Below are 27,720 nucleotides of genomic sequence, written 5' to 3' on the forward strand. Positions count from 1 at the left end.
AAGCCTTTTCTAATCTACCACTCAGAGAACCCTAGAGCATTCAAGAATGTGAGCAAGCATACATTGGATGACAACAGCTTTGTTTGAAAACTGGTTTTTGAACTGTTTTATTCTGCAGGCAAGATATTATTGTAGGAAAAACAACATCCCATTTATGATTCTTCTGATCTTAAACAATGCTCCAGGGTATCCACAGCATAACAGAAACATACATTCTGATGTAAAGGTTATATATTTGCAGCTGAACATCATCACACTCATTCAACCAATGGACCAAGGTGCAATAGCAGCATTCAAAGCATACATTTGCATAGGCTGTTGAAACAACTGAATGTGATTGAATGATCCTAGATTTCTGGAAAGGTTTACACATTCTAAATGTTATCCAGGACATCGCTGCAGCATAGGAAGAATTCACACAGCAATGCATAGATGGCATTTGGAAGAAAGTTTTGAATGCATATATGAACATATTCAAAAGCTTTAATATAGATTCTGCTGTTGATGAAATAGTAAGTAACAAGATATTAGTGCTTGGGAACCAGCTAGAATTGGATATTGATGAAGAGGATATTCGTGAGGTTGTTTGCACTGAGGCTGAAGAGCTCTGCAGTGAGGAGCTAATTGAACTAGAGGAAGAAAGAAGAAATTGAAGCACAAGAAGAAGTTACACCTGAGGCACCAAGAAAGCTCACAACAAGGAAACTAGCAGAGGCATTTGCTACTATCAGCAGTGGCTTATGGGTGTTAGACAAAATGGATGCCAATTATGGGGGACTCATAATTGACAGGCGGTTACAGGTGCTCACGCTTGCTATAGAGAAATATATAATGAAAATAAGAAAACTGTAGTCAAAATTTGGTATCTTCCTGAAGAACACTATGCCTTCTAATCCATCAAGTATTGATGACTTCTGTCAGCTATTCTCAAGCCTCATTCAAAGAGAAATTAATGACCCTGTCACTGTCGCATCCCGTCATTCGGCAATTAATTTTTATTCAATGCTTCAAACAGTCTTCAGGAGCAGCGTGCTTTCAGCTGTGTACCTAAGTGGTGAGTACCCATACAACCATTCTGCTTTTCACTTTCACTACAGTATTTAATAAACTAAAAGAAAGATTCAATGATTTATTATAAAATATACTTTGTATTAGGTGACGTTACCCAACTGTAGACTAGTGTAAATGTTCTGAGAATGTTTAAGATAGGCAAGCCTAAGCAGTGATGTTCAATAGCCTAGGTGTATTAAATGCATTCTTTTCAACTTAAGATGAGTTTACTGGATATAACCCCATCATAAGTTAAGGAGAATCTGTACAATTCAGCAACAGAAAAGAGACAATTACTGATTCACATAACAATGTGAATGAATCCCAAAACATTATCCAGAGTAAAATAACCAAACACAGGAGTAAATGCTGTACGATTCCATTGATATGAAACTGTAACAAAATTAGTCCCTGGCAGTAGAAATCAAAGCATCAGTTTCCTGGAAAAGAAGATTGGTTGGAAATGAGTGGTGAGTGATCTTTTTAGATAATAAAATATTCTATATCTTGATATGAGTGTGGCTTTCAGAGGTATATATTTATTAAAACCCATTGGGCTGGGGCTGGGGGCAGTGACTCATGCCTGTAATCCCAGCACTTTGGGAGGCTGAGGTGGGCGGATCACTTGAGGTTACTTGGCCAACATTGTGAAACCTGGTCTCTACTAAAAATACAAAAAAATTAGTCAGGTGTGGTCGCATGCACCTGTAATTCCAGCTACTTGGGAGGCTGAGGCACAAGAATCGCTTGAACCTTGCAGGCAGAGGTTGCAGTGAGCCGAGATTGTGCCACTACACTCCAGCCTGGGGAACAGAGCAAGAATCTGTCAGAAAAAAAAAAAAACCCGTTGGAATATGAATTATAATTATAAATTATAAACTGTAAATTATACCTCATTAAAACACTACATTAAAAATATTTTAAGATCTGTCCTACTGTATTAGTTTTCTATTGCTGCTATAACAAATTAACACAAACTTACTAACTTAAAACAACACAAATTTATTATTTTATTGTGTTTAGGCCAGAAGCTGGAATTTTATCTTATTGGGCTACAATTAAGGACTGCCTTCCTTTCAGGAGGCTCTAGGGGAGAATCCATTTTTAGCTACTAGAGGCCAATCACATTCCTTGGCTTAGTTCAACTTCAAACCCAGAAATGACCAGTCAAGTCTGTATTGCATCACATCATTTGGACACTCTTCTGCCTCTCTCTTCTACATTTAGGGTCTCTTGTGATTACATTGGGCTCACCTAAAATAAGGGTAGTCCTTATTTTAAAGTCAGTGGATTAGCAATCTTAATTCCATTTGCAACCTTAATTTCCTTTTGCTTTGCAATATAACACATTCACAGGTTCCAGAGATCTGGACACCATTTTGCTGGGGAGGATGGACGAAGGAGTGCTATTCTGACCACCCCTAGAAACCTAGCCATCACACCTAATATTGTTTCTATGAGAAAATAACAATTATTGAATAGTCTGAGCCATTCAATCTATAGCCATCTGTTGAATGGTTACTATTACAAGACACTAAAAGAGTAATCCATAAATAACACACTTTCTGTGTCTCATTGACAATATTGTACAAGGTATTTTCAGATATATTGTAAGCACTGTAAATTGCTAAATGAGGCTTGATACAGTGGCATGAACCAATAGTTTTCTGTATCCTCTGTTATATAGTAGACACTTCTATATTGAGGAAAAATGCTTTTTACTGTAGAAAATACTGGAGATTCAGATATTTATTTCAAGCACATACCTGAACATTAAAATTACTCATTGCTGTGAATGACTAGGAAACAAAAAAAGCAGCAGCCCTGCCTAGCAGGTATCATATTGAGCCTCAAGGTGAAGAACACTTTTGAAATCTTCTGACCATTGCCATCTCACTCATGCTATCAAGTAACAAAACAGAGGTGGGGAGGTTAACTTAGCAGTTAGAGCTAATTCTTCCAAGATACATGTTTCTGTTTCTGTAAGATTTTCTTTAAGACATAGTCTTCAGATTTGTTCCACCTCATAGTGTTGAAGTCTAACTTTCCTTAAACAATATTACAATTATCCTTAGAAATGTGTCAGTAGACTTGATTTAACAGAGAAAAACAAAGTGGATCATTAGTTTTGTGTTAGTTAATAACTAACTTTATACCTTTAAGCCTTGAGCACAGTCTCTTGATTTATTATAAATAACCCAGAAACCTTTCATAATTTTCCTAGGCTATGCATTCCTGGATCCCACCCCAAAACATTCTAATTTAATTTATCTGGGTTCCAGCTAGTATATCAGGGTTTAAAAGGTACCCGGTGATATTTATCTAGTATTGAGAACTACTGTTTTAAGGTCAGAGTTAAGAACTACAGAAATAAAGCAAGAACATGAATGATTTGGCTAAAAAAAAGCAATCTGAGTTTACCACCCCAAGAGCTGTATTACAAACTTAAGCACTGTCCACAGCCTGAACAACTGGTATTTTTGTATAGTAAATTATATAGCCACATAGCCAATGTATGTCTGATAGTAAATACCTGATAGTAATCCCCATATATTTAAGTACATAATTATTGAATCAATCAACCTGTCAAGTATCATTACACAGTATTTTGTTCTTCAGTCATCTCAGGATGATTGAAAAGATATTAAGAATTTTAAAACACATTGATTTTTTCACATATTTTGATTCATTTAATGTTTCAGTTAAAAAAATCTGAATTTTTTTTTTTTTTCTTTTTTTTTTTTTTTTTTTTTTTGCGTTGGAGTCTCACTCTGTCACCAGGCTGGAGTGCAGTGGTGTGACCTCAGCTCACTGCAACCTCCACCTCCCGGATTCAAGTGATTCTCCTGCCTCAGCATCCTGAGTAAGCTGAGACTACAGGCACACACCACCACTGCCAGAGCTAATTTTTTTTGTTTTCACTTTTGGTAGAGATGGGGTTTCACCGTGTTGGCCAGGATGGTCTCAATCTCTTGACCTCGTGACCCACCTGCCTTGGCCTCCCAAAATGCTGGGATTACAGAATAGTCTGAATTTTTTAAAAAAATCCATGGCTCAAACAGCGTGTTAATGTTTGTTCCCATTTTTAAGTGTCCAAGATATCAAAGTGAGGTAGGAAATCAGCAGGACTTATTTTCTGAGCGATAATCATGACCCTGCCGATCAAAGCAGAATGCAGTAAAGAAAGAAGCGGAAACTAGCAGATGGCGACAAAAGCAACCTCCAGTTGCCTTCACTGATTAAAGACCACCAGCGCTATTTTTAAACATAACTGTTTAAAAATGCCATGACAACGATCCAGAAGTTACCTTATATGGTTCCAGGAATTTCCCCACCCCTTTCCTAAAAAATTCTGAAAACCAGCCCCTTAATTAGCATACAATTAAGAGTAAGGATAAATATAGCTGGCCAGCAACCTACCCGGACTGCCCCTCTGGACTGCTCTGTTTGGGTACACTGCTGCGGCTGCTGCTGCTCTGGTCTGTTCTGCCTATGGAGCAGCCACTTTGCTGTACACCGCTACTCCGGGCCACTCTGCCTATAAGGAAGCACTGCTCTGTGGGACAGTGATACGGCTGCACACCGCTACTCCCGGGAACTCTGTCTTTGGGTCAGCCCTGCTCTGTCTACGGAGCAGCTATTTTGCTGTATGCTGTTGCTCTAATAAACTTCTTTCACTGCTGGCTGGTGCTTGAATTCTTTCCTGAGTGAAGCCAAGAATCCTCCCAGGCTGAACGCCAATTCGGGATAAACCTGCATCCGCTGGATAACTTGATAATGAATTTTTAAATTAATTTTTTCACTTATTGATCCACTGTAAGTCCAAGATTTCTATAATGTTATAACAGATGCGGTAATAAATAGAAAACTATTTAGTGCTAAAAAATCGGTCGTATTCCTGGATAGAAATCTTTACAGGAAATTATTTGTTTGATTGTTTTGTTTGTTTGGGATGGGATGTCTACCTCTAAATTTTATTTGAATCTTAATATCAAAAAGTGCATATGTCCCCTAAGGGAAAAATATTCTCAAACAATAGTGAGTAAGAAAACAGTTTGATTAGAAGTCTTAGTCCTCCTTTTATCCATAAGGTTGATTTGCCTTTATTCGTTGGATACATGTAATATGGGCTATTCCCTAATCTCCCTTAGATAATTATGGGTACTTTCCTAAGTAACTGTGCACCTGAAAAGGAGAGCTAATTATAATTTTCATGCACTGGCTCGAATAAAACACTGTTCTTGAGTATGCAGACCAAAACTTTTAACAATATTAAAGGCTTAAGGGTGGTAAACAGAATTCAAAGTAAATTAATCTCACAATCAGTTCTGTGTGGTCCAAGCCCCACTCTGAGGATAACTTCATATTTCCTTTATTCATGGTTTGAATCACTATCACAGCGTATTGCAGAATTCCATACTGGCTTCCTGATACATAGAGTAAAGGCTATTACAGTACCAAGTGAAAGCAAAAGCCACTGAGCCTCCCTTTTCCTAACACAGTAATAAGTGACATATTGTAATATATGCATAAGGGTATTGAAGTGATTATTATTACCATTAAATATGATATGTATTAAAATATTTCTTTTTTTTTCTTCTCTTGTACACAGGAGATAATGGTGAGGGTTAGGTATGTGGCTCGCCTATATTTTGTACAATCTCACAAGAGAACCATGACAGAACTAGAGGAAAATAGATGCCACTCAGAGATATCAGACACAAAGAACAGTGATATCATTTTTATGTTTAGCTTTTGGACATGACTTTGGGTTAGCTCCCATTGAGAGGGAAAAGCCCATTTAAGATCGCATCATAGAAAAGAGTTATGTTCAGGGGGGCCATTTTAGAAATCATGTATTTTTAAAAAGAAAGTATGGTATGGGAATTTAGGTAGCTATTGTTTCTCACATGAATACATTTCTTTCTTTGCTTTTCAACAGGCTTGCACCCCTTGGACCACTAAAGTGAGTTACATTCAGTAACAGATTCTTTGTCCTTGAAATTTCAGTATTATCAGTGATGACCAGGGTAAAAGATTGAGATTTAAGTAAGATTTGAGTTATCTAATAGTAAGAAACCAAGTAGAAAAGCCACATGTTACTATTGAGGAGATAACAGGAGAGCCTGTGTCCTTGTCTTTAAAAAAATGCTTTTCTTGAATTTGGTGAGGTACCCCAATGTCCTTCTAATAAAAATCTCCTCTCATTTCTCTCTTATTTTTTACTTCTCTTTTCTTCTCAGTTTCTCAGTCATTTTCTGTTTCCTGCAACCGAAGACCCCTAAGTTACACAGAAATCAGATTTAAAAATACAGACTCAGACGAATGTAAATATTTTGAATTGAATGGAGTGAAAAGTGCTGAGACTCCTACCCATGTTCAGAGATATGAAAGTGGTGGTCAATGAGAAAGAATCTTTAAACAACCACAAGCAGTGACCGGTTGGAACCTGGGCCTCCTGAAGATGAAGTTCAGAGAGCAGGTGGCTGTTGTCATAGAACCGCTTAAATAGAATGAGGAATGGTAGGCCCACCGAGTAGAATGGCTACATCTGACAGGCCTAGTAATGAAATTGGAGACGGGAAAGCCCAGGCCTTATGGGTTTCAAAGCACAGGATGAAATTCAGAATCCTTGTGTGAGTGTACAGAACAGTCCCTTACTACTTGTAGCTATGCTGCGGAGCACACAGAAAACTAATTCCACGGATGCATTTTGCACCTTGCTGAATTATAATATTAGTTGAATTCACAAACTCTCATGAATGTGAAAGCTAAGGCATTAATTAAGAAAGAGTGGACTCGGTATAAAGTCATAATAACACTCTGGCATCCAATTTCCAGAATTTAAAATTATCTCTCTGCCTAAATAGCTGTGGGGTTCTAAATAAGTTACTCAAATTATATGTCTTACTTTTCATGGGGAATACTAACAATATTGTTAGTAGCATTATTTCATGAATAGCTATATTTTAAAGAATAAATTAGATAACCCACACCAAACACTTAACACAGTGCCTAGTACAAAGATAGTACTTGGATGTTAGCTAGTAATTCAAGTAAAATCTTTAATAATTTTCAAATAGATGAAAAAGAATTTGTATTAAGTGTATTTATCAAATGATTACTTACTCTGCTACACAATCTTCATGTTCAAAGAAATTTAATGCATATTTCTTACAATCAGAAATCTTCCAATTATTCTGGGAAGGCCTGAATAAAACTTGCAAAAATTTAAATGATAACATAGGAGAAATAGAAGGTCGAAGTAGTGAGACAAGAACTCAGTCACAAGGTTTTATAAGATTAAGTGCTCAATGGACGCTCTTGGAAAAAGGTGTTATATTTTTCTTAAATATCTTTTTTATCAAATGACTATTTGATCTACTGTATTTGAAGAGTTAAACTCATTTCTACATGTCTTATTTTTCTTATGTTCTTATAGCAAGGATCAGTCAGATCTAAATATTTGTTTCAGAACTGCACACTTTGGGTTTTGACATTTATTTTTTTATTTCCTAAGCCAGAAAGTGAATCTTTGAAAACTGTAAGACAATAATCCAAGTGGAAAATGCTTTGAAAGCTCTTTGTAGTTGGCAATAAGGCTTTATTAATGACAATTGTTCTCACATGATGGATGTACTTGCCATAATACCTATGGGCTTATACTGTGACTGTTAGTATTTCCTTGAGCAATTCCCTAAGTGACCATATATAATTTAATACACCTAGCCTCCCAAAACACATTGTCTTGTGGATTTGTCAGTAGTGTATCTTAATGAGAAAAAATGTCCTCCTTAAATCAAATGTAAATTACTTTAAAAAAAAATCTAACTACAGATAAAATGTACTTTTAAAAATATAATCTTGCAATACATTTGTTAAAATTTTGTTAAATGAATCATGTTTTCCATTGATTTGCACTATTATATTAGAGATGTGTTCCTATGGTAAGAAATTTGACCAAAAGTGAATATGTAACACAACTTAGAAATGCAGAGTATTTTAGATTACATATTCAACAAGAAAACATTTTGCTGAAATAATATGCAAAAACATATCTGTAAAGTTTTCTGCATTCCTGTATATGAATTAGAAAAATAATACCTTAATCACATAGCTATTGTCAGGAGCAATTAAATAAGACTTTAAATGCTATAAATTTCACAATACTGTGCAATATTTTTATCATAATCCCCTTTACAAACAATATGGCTTATCTGTAGTTTGCCTTGCTTGCTAGACAAATGCTCAGATGACCATCTGGTACAAAATGGTGCTCAGAATCATTTACATCTCTCTTTTTCTTCTAAGTTATTTCATTATCTGTTTAGCAATAATTTCACATAAAGATAATAACATCTATTTTGCTTAATTTTCTATTGATATCTAGTTTCCAACAATATTGTAGCTTTCTATTTACTTTTAAAATGTGGTTTGCAACATAGCAAGTGAGTTCCTCTTTCAGTAAAGATCGAGGACAGAGAATTTGGGTCATCTCGCCTAAAGTGTGTAATAGCTAAAAAAATACCAATCTGGTTTCAAAGTGGAAAAAGTGACATAAAGATGTTGAGCCGACCCCTTCTCACTTTATTTCTATGGTTCATCTCATCATTCTAATTCAAGTGTAACAGCAGAAGTTGGATTCTCTTCATGCTACAATCATATAAGAGATGTTGCTAAAATGTACACTTGTCATATTCCTTTAAATACACCCAGAAAGGATTTATTCTTTCCATTCTGTCTTCTCCATTCCACTACCATAACTTGAGTTCAGGGGGACTTTTCTCTCCCTGGACCATATATCCCAATAATCTAATATAACTACATATAACACCAATCATTTCACACACTAGATGCTGATCTAATCTTCTGCTCACTAATCTTATATTCTTGAAAACAACTCTAATCGTATTACTGCAAAAATATCAATAGCTCATTACTTAAGCAGTAAAATTTCAAACTCTTAAATCTACAAGTGAAGGTCTACTGTCATTGACCCCTGCTTTTCATCCAGACCCCAATTCTTCCTGACACTCCCATGAAACTGGAGTACTTACTCTTACTTATCAGTACCATTCTAGCACTCTTACCTCCATTTGTTCGCTTGTGCTAGTTCTGGGTATACTGCCGCCGTCTTCCCACACTGATGATCGCACCCAAATAGAAGGTCATTCATTGATTTTTTACTATCAAAACATTTAATTATTCACAAGATAATGGCCCCCACTTCATCCATGCTGCTGCAAATTATAGGATTTCACATTCCATTCTATGTATCCCCTAAATCTGTCAAAACAAAAACAAATAATTTAATGCTCATTTGCTTGATTTATTTCTGTCTTAAATTATTTGGGGTGCTAGTAAAAGAATGAGATTAGATTCAGACAATCTCTAAGCCTCCTAAAGTTCAAAGATTATATTCCAGGCACTCAGAATATCATGACAAAATGTGAATATTTTTGTTGATTAAAGTGGCATATTAAAGCTTGTGTTTGACTAAAAGTGAACCGCTGGATGGATTTTCACAATGTGAACACACCCAAGTAACCAACACCCAAAGAGACAGAATGTCAGTGGCACCCCACAAAACACCTCTAGTAACCCCTTCCAGTTCACCAAGTACATCAGTAGGCAACTGCTATCTTGACTTGTAAAAGCACAAATTAACTGGAATATTTTGGAACATCATGGACGTGGAATTTCTCTCACAGTTTGTACTGTTTTGTGTCTGGCTTGTTGTTGTTGTTGTTGTTTAACATTATGGTTGTGAGATTCATCAAACAAACAAACAAACAAAGGTTGTGTTTGAAAGACATTTGCAAATATTTGTTTTTAAGTTACTGTCAATACTTGAAAAGGTCGCTAGATGTAGATGTTCTTAGCCTTCCAAGGTATCATGATTTCTCAGTTTCCTGCTCTACCTAGCACAGACAGCACCTAATTCTTATTAAACACAATCAGCAAACCGTAGAAGTGTAATAATACTGTTAAAAAATCTCGTTCCCAGCCAGGCGCGGTGGTTCATGCCTGTAATCCCAGCACTTTGGGAGGCTGAGGCAGGTGGATCACCTGAGGTCAGGAGTTCGAGACCAACCTGGCCAACATGACAAAACCCCGTCTCTACTAAAAGTACAAAATAGCCGGGCGTGGTGGTGGGCGCCTGTAATCCCAGTTACTCAGGAGGCTGAGGCAGGAGAATCGCTTGAACCCGGGAGGTGGAGGTTGCAGTGAGCCGAGATCGTGCCACTGCACTCCAGCCTGGGCAAAAAGAGTGAGACTGCATCTCAAAACAAACAAACAAACAAACAAAACAAAACAAAACAAAACAAAACAAAAAACCAGCTAGTTCCCATTTAATAACTCTCTAAAAAGTCTAGATCCCTTAAATTAAATTATCCTGTTTAGGCACAGTGGTAAATATTTAGCAAACTACAAAATATTTAGAAAACATTATAGAAAATGTTGCTTCAGAAAATAGTCCACACATCTTTGAGAAGCTAGACTTTTTTAGGTTTAATATAATGACTTCAGACATCCCAAAAGATGTAGTCAGAACTTATAAACTGATAAGCACAGTTGTTTTGAACTGAAGGTTTTTCTTATTTATAACTTCTCAATTACAGTTCAAAAACTAAGGGAAAGTGGCTGTTTATATTCAATTTTCTGAACAGTTTAAATTTGGATTAAACTTTGATAGTTTAAAGATCAATTTTTTTAAAACTTTGACAATACTTGATGGATCCCAAAAGAGAGGAGATTTGAATCATTAAAATAGGTTCCACGGGCAAGAAAAATGAACTGAAATCAATATAACATTTCCAAATGAATTTCCATCATTTTCACAGCTGTTCAGAAGACAGAAGATAGATCTTTACCCTTTATTCATTTATTCATTCAGCCAACAAATATTATTGAACATATACTGTGTGTGCCAAGCGCTGTTTGGAACAATGTGCCCCAGCAGTGAACAAGTAGGCAAAAATCCCTGCCTCATGGAGCGTACATTCTAGCAAAAGAAGAAAGATACAATTAATAAATAAATTATACACTAACTTAAAAGGCAATATGTACTATAGGAAAGAGAAAAAAAGATATCTGGGTGATAATGGTGACATGATTTAAAATAAGATAACCAGGGAAGGCCTAACGGATGCTGTGGTTCTTGAGCAGAGCAGGCTCACTCTTCCTATCTGCCAGGCACCCCTGGAAACGATAGGGTAGCCAAGAAAGGAGCTGCCAGTTTCAGGTAGGTGTTTCTCCTTGGCTTGGAAAACTCTGCTCTGTAGGGGGTGGGACTCAGCAAGATGGGAAGTAGAACTGGCACTGCTAAAAGAACAGACACAGGGCAGAGGTCCATTCATTTCCCACATTTAGAAGTAGTGCTGGGGAACGGACATGAAGAAGATGAGGGAGATAGATAGGGGCACATCTCAGGGAAAACATCCCGAGGTGAGGGCACTACAAAGGCTCTGAGACCAAAAGTGCCTGGCAAATTTGAAGAAGCTAGAGTTGAGGCAGAGTCATCTGGTGGCAAATGGTGGGAGATGCGGTCAGCATGTAATAAGGGACAGAACAGCGGGATTCTGCAAAGGCTTTTAAGGACTGGCTTCTCATCTAAGTGAAGTAGGGTGGGAGTCGTTGCTACAGGATTTTGAGCAAAGGAATGACGTGATCAATTTTGTGTTTTAAAGAATCATGATAAATATCAAAGTACTAAAGTAAAGCTTAGTAAACATCTTTAAGTAAATATTTTAATTTACTTGCATTCTCATTCAGGGTGTCATCTCTTTACATCAATTGTTACTTGCATAAATAGTTCTGTGGTCCTGGAGAAAAGAAGAGGCTTTTGTTTTACTTGCAGGTAGATGCATGGTTTTGGAAAAGGCCCTGCATCTCTCTGCAGTTTTTTCCCCTTATCTGTAAAATTAACCTATTAGGCCAAATGGTCAAATATTATATCTTACTTTGTGAAAAAGGTACTGAAAATGTGCACTACAAAGTTTCTTGAATTATTCTGATTTTCAAAACTTAGTTTAAACATTTTCCATCTAATTTTAGGCTTTAAGCAACTTTGAAAATCAATGATTTCATTCTGGCAAAAGTTTAGGAGTTCGTTCTGATATTAATAAAATTGTTGTGCTACTCAAAATAGAGCTTTTTGGTTGCCTATTGCAGATGGGAATATTTTCCTGTGTTTTCTCTGTGTACTATAAATAAAGTTCATTATTAAACTCAGAAACATTTATTGGGAGAAAACTGCATACTTCATTTAAAATAAGAATGGTATACAGCACATATTACTTTTCTATTAAAAATGGATTAATTGAAAGTATCTGAATGCTGATAATTTCAATATTCCTGAGATATTGTTGTTTATAAGCATCTTAAAGCAGAATGTAACTTTGTGATCATATAGCAACTAATAAAAGAAAATTTACATAGACTTTAGCATTTGATCAATCCTAGAAATTATTCTTGGAAACATCCAAGTGACTTTCTTAACCGGAGTGAATTTTTAAAATAAGATTAATGTAATAGTTTAGCATACTTATGAGTCACATCATTGGCACAGTCAGTGCAGTCTGGATATAAATGTAACCTAGATGTTAAGAGCATTTTCTACATCTTGGAATAAACTTTTTGGGAGAATGTATTTTTTTCTTTTCTCATCCGAGTGCCCACTCCAAGTCCTCACAGTCAGCTCTGTTTGACCACCACTTTTAAGCACATAACTGCTCAGTAACTCACACATGAATAGCAACTTCAGAAGAGAGCCCTATTCATTGAACAAGTTGGTGAATAAAATTTGGGGAAAATTAAGTCTCTCAAGTGCTGATCAACATTTCCCTTGGCATCCTATTAGTCTCACGCTGTAACTGCCTGACAATAAGACTGTGCAATTATCTTACAATTACAGCTCCAAGATTTTAACCTGAATGGGTTTGTTGGGTCCCACTTTCATTATTTTTGCCATATGTTATACTAATGAATGTTTTGTTGTATTCTTTCTTAGCCAAGTCTTTCTCCTGAGACTAGGAAGTCAACACAGTAATATCTAATCTACTGCATAATGAGAAAGATATATTAATCATTTGATAGTTTCTTTTCTTGCTTTCTTTTTTTCCTTTTTCATGACTGACTGGCTATTAGACCTTTCCTGTTGAAGTTAATTAGATGGGAATTTTTAGAAAATAAAATAGAAGAAAAGGGGAAGAAAATCTTAAGAGGAGGAAGAAAAGTAAGTAGAGAAAGAGGGAAAAAGAAAGAAGAAATATGAGAGACAAAAATTACAATACAAGAAAAACTGTGGTTAAAAAGAAAACAACTCTCTGATTTGCTTCCCACTTCATTTGTCAGGCTAACTAGGGCCTAAAACCTTTAAATTTTACCACAAGAAACATATTACCACTCATTTTTAGAGTAAAAATGGACAAAATTAGAAAGTTATATTTTTATTCATTTATTCCTGTCTCAAATCATATTCTTTATTAGAATTCCAAAATTTTGAATTAGAGCTCACACCTCGAACCATAAAATTAGTGAATATATTCAGGTTTCTTAGTTTTGTGTTTAACAGTGTACTTACTTCATCCTGAAAATCTTGAGTATCTGTTTCTATACCAAATTTCATTCATTTATTCACTCACTCATATTTACGTATTCAGGCACTTAACCTATCAGAAATGTTGCTTATTTTACACTGTATTCATATAGGAAATCAGGGATTTGTTTGATTTAACATCAAATTATGAAAATTTGTTTCTGGTCAAATATTTACAGCATGGGGGAAAGTTTATTCTGAGAGCTTCTTCAGAATAAAAGATAGAATAAATGATAAATACCATTCTGTTTCTAGACAGAAACAGAAATAAGAAAAAAAAGTCACCCTACAAAGAAGCTTCTTTGATAGTCTGATTTCCTCAAACCAACTAAATCATATGTTTAATATTTAAAATGTCCCAGAAATAGTTCTTACACCTATCAAAACATACTTCAGCATAAAAAATGTAAATAGATCAGTGGAAACAGAGCCTAGTATATGTAAAAACTCAATATGCAATAAGGCAAACATAACAATTTAATGAGAAAAGAATTGACTATTTTAGACGTGCTATTGGAAAAACTCACCATGTACTGAGAAAACAAAAGTCAGCTTAGATTTTCATCTCTGTCTTTACAAAAAGAAAGTCTAGTTGAAGAATGAGTTTGGATTGGGGGAGGAAATAACAAAGATAAACATATTATAGCTTGTGGAAAACTAGATGTGAATGTATCAGGATGAAAAATAGTATTTCCAAAAACAAGGAAAAAATAAGAAAAAAAAACATTTACTATCTAAAACTTTAAGATATCAGCATGCAAATTAAAATGTAAAATGACAAATATATTCACAATATACACGGCTGAATGTTTAATAACCTTACTATATAATGAAATTTTATAAATAACTCAGAAGAGTATGTGTACCTCAGTAAGGAAAAAAGGAGGTAAAGAAAAACAAGGCACCAAAATCAAAAGAAAAATGCATTATTAAATAAATTCTTGTGTATTTTAATTATATTAAAAGATTTATATTTGAGAATGGTCAAAGCAATATAAAAGTAAAACATTCCTTTTTTTCTAACTTCATGGGCTATGGTGAAATAATGGTACATCTCTACAATGGAAATGCTTCCATAAATATCATAGCTTACACAAGTAATTCCATGCAAAGGGGAAAATTTGAGTGAAAAAACAGAATCAAACTACATAGAGTATTTTTTTTCTAATTCTTCATAGATAGGTAAGTAGATAGATGGTAAATAAATAAGGGCTGGAATGAAATACATTTGACCCTGGAACAATAAGGATTTGAACTGTGCGGGTCCACTCATATGCAGATTTTTTTCAACAGAACCAAAATAAAAAATACAGTATTAGCAGGATGTGAAACTTGCATATACTGAGGCCCAACTTTTCTATACACAGGTTCCACTGGGCAAATTGGGGTACTTGAGTATGTATGGATTTATGTATATATGGAGGTCCTGGAACCAATCCCCAGTGAGGGAAGACCATACATAGCAATGTAAACAGTGATGATGTGTTGATGATGACATTATGGCTGGTTTCTATGTTTAAAATTTAAATTTATTTATTTATTTTATTTATTTATTTTTAAGACAGAGTTTCGCTCTTGTTGCCCAGGCTGGAGGGCAATGGCACGATCTTGGCTCACCATAACCTCCGCCTCCTGGGTTCAAGCAATTTTCCCACCTCAGCCTCCCGAGTAGCTGGGATTACAGGCATGCGCCACCATGACCGGCTAATTTTGTACTTTTACTAGAGATGGGGTTTCTCCATGTTGGTCAGGCTGGTCTCGAACTCCCGACGTTAGGTGATTCGACTGCCTCGGCTTACAGGCGTGAGCCACTCCACCCGGCCTAAAATTTAAATTTCTTAATTTAACTTTTTACTTATTAATTTATAGTTTTCTATACTTAAAACAAGGATGTTACAGTTATAATAAAGAACCGATAAATATTTTTAATAAAAATGCATCATCCTCCAGCTGTCCTTTTCTGCCTTCACATGCCAGAAGGACTTTACAAAATCAACCAACATGAAATGTGAAGATTTGGAAATGAGTGCATTTGACCCTGAGATAGCCTGCTTCTTTTCTCAGACCACACTCAGGCCACACTTTCCTTCTACTTCACCATCAATACTCACCTTCACAATTTGTGGGCATGTCTGGCTTCTGAACTAGACCCCAAGATCCTTCAAGAGCGTGAAACTCTCTGCTTCTACCCTTATTCAGCTATCCCCACCTCCCTCTATCATAATTCTCAGTCATTACAGCAGTCAGAATGCCTCTTAAAATTTGTATCAGATTATGTCACTCCTCTGCTCAAAAGCCTCTGATGGTGTCTTTTCAATGAGAGTAAAATCATCTTCTTACAATAGCTTACCACGCTGTTTGGCCCACCATTATTCACTCTCCACTTTCACAACTTCCTCTACTCTCTCCTTTGCTCTCTTTACTGCAAGTGTTCTAGTATCTTTCTTGATCTTCAACCTTTCCTAGGATGGTTGCACCACAGGGCCTTAGCAGAGGCTATTCTCTCTGCCTGAAACTCTTACTGAAATCACCCCGTTTACAATCACACCCCTGTAGTCCTCACAATCCCTTTTACTCTGGTTTACTTTTGTCACTAGCACTTATCACCTAATAAACTTTAAAGTTTAGTTATATATTGTGTTTTTGTTTGACTTTCCTACCAGTATGTAAATTCAGTGAGGCTTGGGATTTTTATTTCTTCTCTCTGTTATTATCTCCTGTGCCTAAAATAGTGCTTGGCTTGTAGTATTTGTTGACAAAATAAAAGTCTATAGTACTGGCCCCTAAAATAGGAGGAAACACACATATAAATATATATTTAGTAAATGTTTTTTACCAAAAATTTAAAAATCACTTTATATAAATTATTTATCTTTATCAACTTCAAGTTGTTTCTTGCTTCTCCCACCTCCAAAATATTTATTAAAAGGGGGTTGAGGGAAATGGGACAGATAAACTTCTACATTCAACAGTGTAATACCAAATTTTATTTTTAATAATGTTGTTTCCTCAGTTGAAGTACAAAATTTAGGGGATAAAAAGTAAGATTTATTTTTTTACCATTACATTAGAATTTTTTTTGGTAGAACACAATCAGAGATCTCTTATCTCATCAAAACTTGTTACATGTTTTTGTCTTTTGCTTTAATTTATAGAATGGATATATACAATGCCGATATTTTCTCAATAATTTGTTTCCAGGGAAATGTTTCTCTCCTGCCCAAGATATTGGTGTTAAATTAGAAAAGTTGGATGATAAATGAGAGTAGCAGAGTTGAAAGCTGGTTGTTTAATTAGGAATAGATAATCTCATGCAATGAGAAAAGACTAATCCAGTAAGATTTGTAAATTTCTCTGTAAATCAGAGTAAATAACTCACATACGATATTAACTCATTTACTTACAATGCTCAGAATGAATGTTAATATGGTATGTGAGTTATTTACTCTAGGTCCTACAATAGGGACAGAATACAGAAGTGCACCCAGGAATTATCTAATATGTAGCCCCTTGAGCACTGTTGTGCCCCCCAGCCTAGTGCTGTGAGGGGCAGTGAGTTGCATTTAGAGACACTTGGGACTCCTAGGCACCGGTGGAGTCCTCCTCATACAGTAGCAGCATTGGCCGTCAACTTTCAGGAAGTCTCCATAAAGTACTGCAGGTTGGCTGAATGAGTGGAGCAACTTCAAAGGGAGTCTCAGTGATCCTCTTTCTCAATCTTAAAGCTGGTCAGTTCCATCAGTTTTTATGGCTGCATAGTATTCCATGGTGTATATGTGCCACATTTTCTTAATCCAGTCTATCATTGTTGGACATTTGGGTTGGTTCCAAGTCTTTGCTATTGTGAATGAGTTCATGTCCTTTGTAGGGACATGGATGAAATTGGAAATCATCATTCTCAGTAAACTATTGCAAGGACAAAAAACCAAACACCGCATGTTCTCACTCATAGGTGGGAATTGAACAGTGAGAACACATGGACTCAGGAAGGGGAACATCACACTCTGGGGACTGTTGTGGGGTGGGGGAGGGGGGAGGGATAGCATTAGGAGATATACTTAATGCTAAATGAGGAGTTAATGGGTGCAGCACACCAGCATGGCACATGTATACATATGTAACTAACCTGCACATTGTACACATGTACCCTAAAACTTAAAGTATAATAATAATAAAATAAAATAAAGAAAAAAAACTTTATAATAAACATTTCAGCATAAGTTTCAAAAAAAAAAAAAGAAAAAAAGCTGGTCAGTTCCTAAAGGTTGGCTTAGTTCATCAGCCCTGTTTTTAATCTATTTTGAAAAAGTTTCAAATTAATTTAAAGCTTAATGTGGCATATAGTATAAATATGCTACCCATTCAAAATCCTAAAAGCCAACTAACCAAGATAAGGGTCTTGTCTAGTTTCCAGAAGTTTAACAGGACAAATTCTCCAAGATTTGGCAAATGATGAGTACAATTATATGCCCCAATTTACATCATAGGTTCACATTCCTAGCTACTCTCTTCCTCCAGAATGAGGCTTTAACATGATTGCCACACAAACTTATGTAATACTGGGAAGATTGAACTACAAAGAGATTGACCTTTATTTACACCTGAGAGGGTTCTCCTGACACCTTTAGCTTATTCTTGTTCTTAGAAGGGGAGGGTCCAATTTCAACATAGCTACAACTTACATCTTATCCTAGCAAAAATTTACTGAAAAAAGTATGTATGTTTCCTGGTCATAAAATAGACTATTTTGTGAAAATAGTCTGCCTGCTGAATTGTGCTTTCACCACTAAATGACAGACAAAATCAACAGATTATTCATCTTATGCTTTGGTATAATTATTTAATCAACTTAAAATTGCACAAAGCTATCCTAGCCTACAAACAGTGGACAATTTAAAAAAAAAGCATTGTAAGAATAAGATATTTAAAATGCATTCATGGAGCAATCCCTAAGTTTAGCTTGAAGGAGTTTATTTTACCTCAGTAAATTTCTACCTAGTAATCAATTGTCCTCAGAAATGCCATATTAGCTCACTATTAAATCTAAAAAAGAAATCTTCAAAATCAGCAGTGAATTTTTCTTTCTTAACATAAAACATTTGAAATGACCTGTTTCTCTGTTTTTGCCACAGGCAAAAAATGTGACCTATTAGTCTCTTAAAAAAAAAAAAGCCACAACCCCCAACAAAACAGAAAGCTGAACATCTGGAGAAAATCTAGTACCCTAAGATTAATTATACAATGTAGTAGCAGGTGGTGCTAAGAACTATTAAGCTGATTTAATAAAAAGGGCAAATATCTCCAATTCCATTTCTTCCAATAAATTCCTACAAGCAGGTGCAACAGCACAGCCGACTTAGTTTTCTCCTGTTAAGTAAAAAAGAGTTTTCGTTATTTTTTTATTTTTAGAATCTCTGGGCCATTACTGTAATAAAATATCACTGTACACTATGTTTTATTTTTGTCATTGAAAGGAAATATAAATAATGCATAATCAAAGTATCTAAATTTCTGAAACAACTGTTGATATGCTGACAGATTATGTGGATGAAAATAAATCAGTCTAAATATAAAGCTACTTTTCTTTTCATTAAAAGGGGTTAATGTTTTGAAGCTAAATCCAAATAATAAAAATATCTTAAGAAAACAGCCTTTTAAAATGAAAGAAAATCCTTGTTCTCAGAGCATGTATACATTTTATTTCATTAATGTCACTTAAACTTCTCAGGTCTCAATTTTCTCATTTCTGAAGTAAAAATAGACAATTTGATCACTCCATATTTTAATAATGGCCTAATTCTAAGATTTTTGGGTAATTTTCCTTTTTAAAAAATGAATGTCCATCTTTTCCATCTTCCATTCCAAGATGGCCAAATAATACAAGATTAAGACAGGATATGGAATCTGAATTCAGCTAGATTGACACCTCAGTAAGTGGAGTTAAGTTTTAATTGCTGGCAATCATTGAAAACACTAAGGGTAATAGAGTCAGAAATACTGCATGATTACTTAAATGTTGTGACTACTGTCATGGTTAGTACTGAGTGTCAACTTGATTGGATTGAAGGATGCAAAGTATTGATCCTGGGCACGTCAGTGAGGGTGTTGCCAAAGGAGATTAACATTTGAGAAAGTGGGCTAGGAAAGGCAGATCCACCCTTAATCTGGGTGGGCACCATCTAATCAGCTGCCAGCACAGCTAGAATATAAAGTAGGCAGAAAAAGGTGAAAAGACTAGACTGGCCTAGACTCCCAGCCTATATCTTTCTCCTGTGCTGGATGCTTCCTGGCCTCAAATACTGGACTCAAAGTTTTTCTGTTTGGGGAGTCGGACTGGCTCTCCTTGCTCCTCAGCTTGCAGATGGCCCATTGTGGGACCTTGTGACCATGTGAGTTAATACTTACTAAACTCCCCTTTATGTATATCATATATATATAATTATATATATGTATAATGAGTTGTGTCTCTAGAGAACCCTGACTAATACAGATTTTGGTACCAGGAGTGGTTCTAGAGGAACAGAATATTAAGGATGAAGGTCTTTCATTGGTACCAGGGTTTCTGGAGTTGGCTGCTTAATATGATTAGACTTCAAAAATGCTAAGGAATCTACTTATAAAAGGATGGAGCAACTAATAGTCCTTGATGTGAACTGTTTAGAGAGTTATGCAAAATAAATGCATGAGATACTCCTGATACACTGCTCAAGAGAGGTGAGGAGTTTAGTGACTCTACGCGTACTACCTTTTACCATATGTGGTGAACCAAGGACATAATGAAGCTGATTAAGTTCAGTGGACAAAGTGATGAAATAAAATAATGAACTCAGGGATTCTAACTCCTGCTACAGAAGCAAATATTGAGCCTCAAATCTGCTAAGATTGCCCTGAGTGGGAGTCTTATCCGTGGAAAAACAGACACAAGCTCTTATCATGTGAGTGGCTGACCTGCAATGAAAGAGGCATGCACAACCTCACCAGGTGTCTACTGTTAAAATGAGGATATTGATTGGAAAAGAATGGCACTTTGCAATTTGGAATGGGGACATGAGGGAGGACTCTGATAAAGCTGGGGGTCACTGAGTTTCTAAACTCTGATGAAACTTTTTTGTCAGAAGAAACAATTTCCCCACCTCTCCAGTAGAGGTAACATCCCCTCCCTGACCCATACTGCCATCAGCCTTTCCACCTTTGTCAGAGGAGATAAACCCTGCACTGCCTGAGACAACAGTGACGGCATCCCCTGAGGTAGTTGCCAGACACGATAATGTTGATTCTCCTAAGGAGCCACCGCCAACACCCTTGTTTGCTTCTAGACCTATAACTAGACTAACGTCCTGGTGGGCCCCTAGAGGTGAGGTTGAGACTGTGACCCATGAGGAAGTGTGCTACACTCTAAAAGAACTGCTTGAGTTTTCCAATTTATATAAGCAGAAATCTGAAGAACAGGCATGGGAATTGATATTAAGGATGTGTAATAATGGTTGAAGGAACATAGAGGTGGATCAGGCTGAATTTATTGATTGGGCCCACTAAGTAGGGGCTCTGCATTTAATATTGCACCTTGAGGAGTTAAAAATGGTTCTAAGAGTTTATTTGCTTGGTTAGCTGAAATATGGATTAAAAGATGGCCCTGGCTGGGCATGGTGGCTCACACCTGTAATCCCAGCACTTTGGGAGGCCGAGGTGGGTGGATCACAAGGTCAGAAGTTTGAGACCAGCCTGGACAACATTGTGAAACCCTGTCTCTACTAAAAATACAAAAAAACAGCTGGGTGTGGTCGTGGGCACCTGTAATTCCAGCTACTTGGGAGGTTGAGGTAGGAGAATTGCTTAAACTCTGGAGATAGAGGTTGCAGTGAGCCAAGATGTGCCATTGCACTCCAGCCTGGCTGACAAGAGTGAAACTTTGCCTTAAAAAAAAAAAAGATGGCCCACTGTGAGTGAGCTGGAAATGCCTGATCTCCCTTGGTTTAATGTAGAGGAAGGGATCCAAAGGCTTGGGTGATTGGGATGGTGGAGTGGGTTAGTCACTTGAGACCTACTCATAACAGCTAGGGGGGGTCCAAAAGATATACCCGTGACCAATGCCTTGTGAAATAGATTTGTGAAGGCAGCACCTGCATCTTTGAAGAGCCCTGTAATTGCTCTTCTCTGTATGTCAGATCTAACAGTGGAAACCACAGTCACTCAACTACAAAATTTAAATATAATGGGAATAATTGGATCGTAAGGTGGCAGGGGCCAAGTCGTGGCACTCAACCATCAAAGGCAAGGTTAGCATAGCTACCGTAATAGACAGCAGAGGCAAAGCAGCAATCAGAATGGTCTGACTTGCAGAGAGCTCTGGCATTGGCTAATTAATAAGAGTGTTCCTATAAGTGAAATTGATGGGAAGCTTATGCAAGCAGAAAACTGCTAGATCGAATGGACAAAAGGCTAATTTGAATTATAAAAACAGAGAATCACGGCCCCTCAATCAATTTTCAGACTTGAGTCAGTTACAGACCCAGAACCCCTTGAATGAAGGGGAGGCCGGGTCCCCTTGAGGAAAGAGACCTCTACATTACCAACAATTTATGCAGTGACTCTCCCATCCTTCCACAAGGAGACCTCCAACCTTTTACCAGGGTAACTGTGCATTGTGGAACGGGAAATGACCAGATATTTCAGGGACCACTGGACACTGGTTCTGAGCTGACGTTGATTCCAGGGGACCCAAAATGTCATTGTGCTCCTCTAGTTACAGTAGGGGCTTATGGAGGTCAGATAATTAACGGATTTTTAGCTCAAGTCTGACTTACAGTGAGTCCAGTTGGTCCCCGGATTCATCCTGTCATTTTCCCAGTGTCAGAATGCATAATTGGCATAGACATACTTAGCAGTTGGCAGTACCCCCAAATAGGCTCTCTGACTGGTAGGGTGAGGGCTACTATGGTGGGAAAGGCCAAATGGAAGCCATTAGAGCTGCCTATATCTAGAACAATAGTAAATCAAAAACAATATCACATCCCTGGAGGGGTTGTGGATATTAGTGTCATCATCAAGGACTTGAAATATGCAAGGGTGATGATTTCCACCACATCCCCATTCAACTCTCCCATGTGGCCTGTGCAGAAAACAGATGGATCTTGGAGAATGATGGTGGATTATCCTAAGCTTAACCAAGTGGTGACTCCAATTGTAGCTGCTGAACCAGATGTGGTTTCATTGCTTGAGCAATTTAACACATCTCCACACACACATATATATATATGTGTGTGTGTGTATATATATATATATATATATATATATGTTATATTAGAGTTCTCTAGAGAGACAGAATTAATAGAGACAGATATATATATATATACACACACATATATATGTGTGTTTATTAAGTCACACCGTTCTCTAGAGAGACAGAACTATACACATATATATGTGTGTACATATACATATACAATATATAATCTGTCTCTCTATAAGTTCTGTCTCTCGAGAGAACCCTGACTAATATAACTACCTATATTGCTTTAAAATTTTAGCACTTATAAACTGACATGTATAAAATGACATTTTTCATTAAGTTTTTAATCGATGCCAGTCATAGAATACTTACGGGCAATACCAATAGAAGTCTGTGATAACTAATCTATTTTGCAGACCTCACACATTAATGCGGAAAATTTTGGTGAATCATGAAGTCTGAATTTTAATTTTTTAATCTATATCTTAATATACGTTTTTTTAAATTATACTTTAAGTTTTAGGGTACATGTGCACAACGTGCAGGTTTGTTACATATGTATACATGTGCCATGTTGGTGTGCTGCACCCATTAACTCGTCATTTAACATTAGGTATATCTCCTAATGCTATCCATCCCCCCTCCCCCGACCCCACAACAGGTCCCACTGTGTGATGTTCCTCTTCCTGTGTCCATGTGATCTCATTGTTCAATTCCCACCTATGAGTGAGAACATGCGGTGTCTGGTTTTTTGTCCTTGTGATAGTTTGCTGAGAATGATGGTTTCCAGCTTCATCCATGTCCCTACAAAGGACACGAACTCATCATTCTTTATGGCTGCATAGTATTCCATGGTGTATATGTGCCACATTTTCTTAATCCAGTCTATCATTATTGGACATTTGGCTTGGTTCCAAGTCTTTGCTATTGTGAATAGTGCCACAATAAACATACGTGTGCATGTGTCTTTATAGCAGCATGATTTAGAAACCTTTGGGTATATACCCAGTAATGGGATGGCTGGGTCAGATGGTATTTCTAGTTCTAGATCCCTGAGGAATCGCCACACTGACTTCCACAATGGTTGAACTAGTTTACAGTCCCACAAACAGTGTAAAAGTGTTTCTATTTCTCCACATCCTCTCCAGCAACTGTTGTTTCCTGACTTTTTAATGATCACCATTCCAACTGGTGTGAGATGGTATCTGATTGTGGTTTTGATTTGCATTTCTCTGACGGCCAGTGATGATGAGCATTTTTTCACGTGTCTTTTGGCTGCATAAATGTCTTCTTTTGAGAAGTGTCTGTTCATATCCTTTGCCCACTTGTTGATGGGGTTGTTTGTCTTTTTCTTGTAAATTTGTTTGAGTTTATTGTAGATTCTGGATATTAGCCCTTTGTCAGATGAGTAGATTGTAAAAATTTTCTCCCATCCTGTAGGTTGCCTTTTCACTCTGATGGTAGTTTCTTTTGCTTTGCAGAAGCTCTTTAGTTTAATTTGATCTCATTTGTCAATTTCGGCTTCTGTTGCCATTGCTTTTGATGTTTTGTACATGAAGTCCTTGCCCATGCCTATGTCCTGAATGGTAATGCCTAGGTTTTCTTCTAGGGTTTTTATGGTTTTCGGTCTAACGTTTAAGTCTTTAATCCATCTTGAATTAATTTTTGTATAAGGTGTAAGGAAGGCATCCAGTTTCAGCTTTCTACATATGGCTAGCCAGTTTTCCCAGCACCATTTATTAAATAGGGAATCCTTTCCCCATTGCTTGTTTTTGTCAGGTTTGTTAAAGATCAGATAGCTGTAGATATGCGGCATTATTTCTGAAGGCCGTGTTCTGTTCCATTGATCTATATCTCTGTTTTGGTACCAGTACCATGCTGCTTTGGTTACTGTAGCCTTGTAGCATAGTTTGAAGTCAGGTAGTGTGATGCCTCCAGCTTTGTTCTTTTGGCTTAGGATTGACTTGGCAATGTGGCCTCTTTTTTGGTTCCATATGAACTTTAAAGTAGTTTTTTCCAATTCTGTGAAGAAAGTCATTGGTAGCTTGATGGGGATGGCATTGAATCTATAAATTACCTTGGGCAGTATGGCCATTTTCATGATATTGATTCTTCCTACCCATGAGCATGGAATGTTCTTCCATTTGTTTGTATCCTCTTTTATTTTGTTGAGCAGTGGTTTGTAATTCTCCTTGAAGAGGTCCTTCACATCCCTTGTAAGTTGGATTCCTAAGTATTTTATTCTCTTTGAAGCAATTGTGAATGGGAGTTCACTCATGATTTGGCTCTCTGTTTGTCTGTTATTGGTGTATAAGAATGCTTGTGATTTTTGTACATTGATTTTGTATCCTGAGACTTTGCTGAAGTGGTTTATCAGCTTAAGGAGATTTTGGGCTGAGACGATGGGATTTTCTAGATTTACAATCATGCCATCTGCAAACAGGGACAATTTGACTTCCTCTTTTCCTAATTGAATACCCTTTATTTCCTCCTCCTGCCTGATTGCCCTGGTCAAAACTTCCAACACTATGTTGAATAGGAGTGGTGAGAGAGGGCATCCCTGTCTTGTAGCAGTTTTCAAAGGGAATGCTTCCAGTTTTTGCCCATTCAGTATGATATTGGCTGTGGGTTTGTCATAGATAGTTCTTATTATTTTGAGATACGTCCCATCAATTCCTAATTTATTGAGAGTTTTTAGCATGAAGGTTGTTGAATTTTGTCAAAGGCCTTTTCTGCATCTATTGAGATAATCATGTGGTTTCTGTCATTGGTCCTGTTTATATGCTGGATTACATTTATTATTTTGCATATATTGAACCAGCCTTGCATCCCAGGGATGAGGCCCACTTGATCATGGTGGATAAGCTTTTTGATGTGCTGCTGGATTCAGTTTGCCAGTATTTTATTGAGGATTTATGCATTGATGTTCATCAGGGATATTGGTCTAAAATTCTCTTTTTTGTGTGTGTGTGTCTCTGCCAGGCTTTGGTATCAGGATAATGCTGACCTCATAAAATGCGTTAGGGAGGACTTCCTCTTTTTCTATTGATTGGAATAGTTTCAGAAGGAATGGTATCAGGTCCTCCTTGTACCTCTGGTAGAATTCGGCTGTGAATCCATCTTGTCCTGGATTTTTTTTGGTTGGTAAGCTGTTAATTATTGCCTCAATTTCAGAGCCTGTTATTGGTCTATTCAGAGATTCAACTTCTTCCTGGTTTAGTCTTGCGAGGGTGTATGTGTCGAGGAATTTATCCATTTCTTCTAGATTTTCTAGTTTATTTGCGTAGAGGTGTTTGTAGTATTCTCTGATGGTAGTTTGTATTTCTGTGGGGTCGGTGGTGATATCCCCTTTATCATTTTTTATTGCGTCTATTTGATTCTTCTCTCTTTTCTTCTTTATTAGTCTTGCTGGTGGTCTATCAATTTTGTTGATCTTTTCAAAAAACCAGCTCCTGGAATCATTGATTTTTTGAAGGGTTTTTTGTGTCTCTATTTCCTTCAGTTCTGCTCTGATTTTAGTTATTTCTTGCCTTCTGCTAGCTTTTGAATGTGTTTGCTCCTGCTTCTCTAGTTCTTTTAATTGTGATGTTAGAGTGTCAATTTTAGATCTTTCCAGGTTTCTCTTGTGGGCATTTAGTGCTATAAATTTCCCTCACACACTGCTTTGAATGTGTCCCAGAGATTCTGGTATGTTGTGTCTTTGTTCTCATTGGTTTCAAAGAATATCTTTATTTCTGTCTTCATTTCGTTATATACCCAGTATTCATTCAGGAGCAGGTTGTTCAGTTTCCATGTAGTTGACTGGTTTTGAGTGAGTTTCTTAATCCTGAGTTCTAGTTTGATTACCCTGTGGTCTGAGAGACAGTTTGTTATAATTTCTCTTCTTTTACATTTGCTGAGGAGTGCTTTACTTCCAGCTATGTGGTCAATTTTGGAATAGGTGTGGTGTGGTGCTAAAAAAATGTATATTCTGTTGATTTTGGGTGGAGTTTTCTGTAGATGTCTATTAGGTCTGCTTGGTGCAGAGTTGAGTTCAATTCCTGGATATCCTTGTTAACTTTCTGTCTCGTTGATCTGTCTAATGTTGACAGTGGGTTGTTAAAGTCTCCCATTATTATTGTGTGGGAGTCTAAGTCTCTTTGTAGGTCACTAAGGACTTGCTTTATGAATCCGGGTGCTCCTGTATTGGGTGCATATATATTTAGGATAGTTAGCTCTTCTTGTTGCATTGATCTCTTTACCATTATGTAATGGCCTTCTTTGTCTCTTTCGATCTTTGTTGGTTTAAAGTCTGTTTTATCAGAGACTAGGATCGCAACTCCTGCCTTTTTTTGTTTTCCATTTGCTTGGTAGATCTTCCTCCAACACTTTATTTTGAGCCTATGTGTGTTTCTGCACGTGAGATGTGTTTCCTGAATACAGCACACTGATGGATCTTGACTCTTTATCCAATTTGCCAGTCTGTCTTTTAATTGGAGCATTTAGCCCATTTACATTTAAGGTTAATATTGTTATGTGTGAATTTGATCCTGACGTTATGATGTTAGCTGGTTATTTTGCTTGTTAGTTGATGCAGTTTCTTCCTAGCCTTGATGGTCTTTACAATTTGCCATGTTTTTGCAGTGGCTGGTACTGGTTGTTCCTTTCCATGTTGAGTGCTTCCTTCAGGAGCTCTTTTAGGGCAGGCCTGGTGGTGACAATATGTCTCAGCATTTGCTTGTCTGTAAAGTATTTCATTTCTCCTTCACTTATGAAGCTTAGTTTGGCTGGATAGGAAACTCTGGGCTGAAAATTCTTTTCTTTAAGAATGTTGAATATTGGCCCCCACTCTCTTCTGGCT

The 27,720-nt window shown here is 36.8% G+C and overlaps 1 long non-coding RNA gene across 2 annotated transcripts in view; it reads right to left on the reverse strand.

The window, feature by feature from the left end:
* LOC134809609 (uncharacterized) overlaps positions 1 to 27,720 on the reverse strand; it is a 264,385-nt gene that overhangs the window by 25,877 nt on the left and 210,788 nt on the right. The window contains exon 2 of one of the 2 annotated variants that reach the window (XR_010155828.1): positions 9,141 to 9,336. This is a non-coding gene — a long non-coding RNA (uncharacterized LOC134809609). Of the gene's footprint in view, positions 1 to 9,140; positions 9,507 to 27,720 lie in introns of those variants that run through there. The other variant, XR_010155827.1, reaches the window with a different exon arrangement.

This window comes from Pan troglodytes, chromosome 2 (assembly GCF_028858775.2).
Source record: "Pan troglodytes isolate AG18354 chromosome 2, NHGRI_mPanTro3-v2.0_pri, whole genome shotgun sequence".
Classification (NCBI taxonomy): Eukaryota; Metazoa; Chordata; class Mammalia; order Primates; family Hominidae; genus Pan; species Pan troglodytes.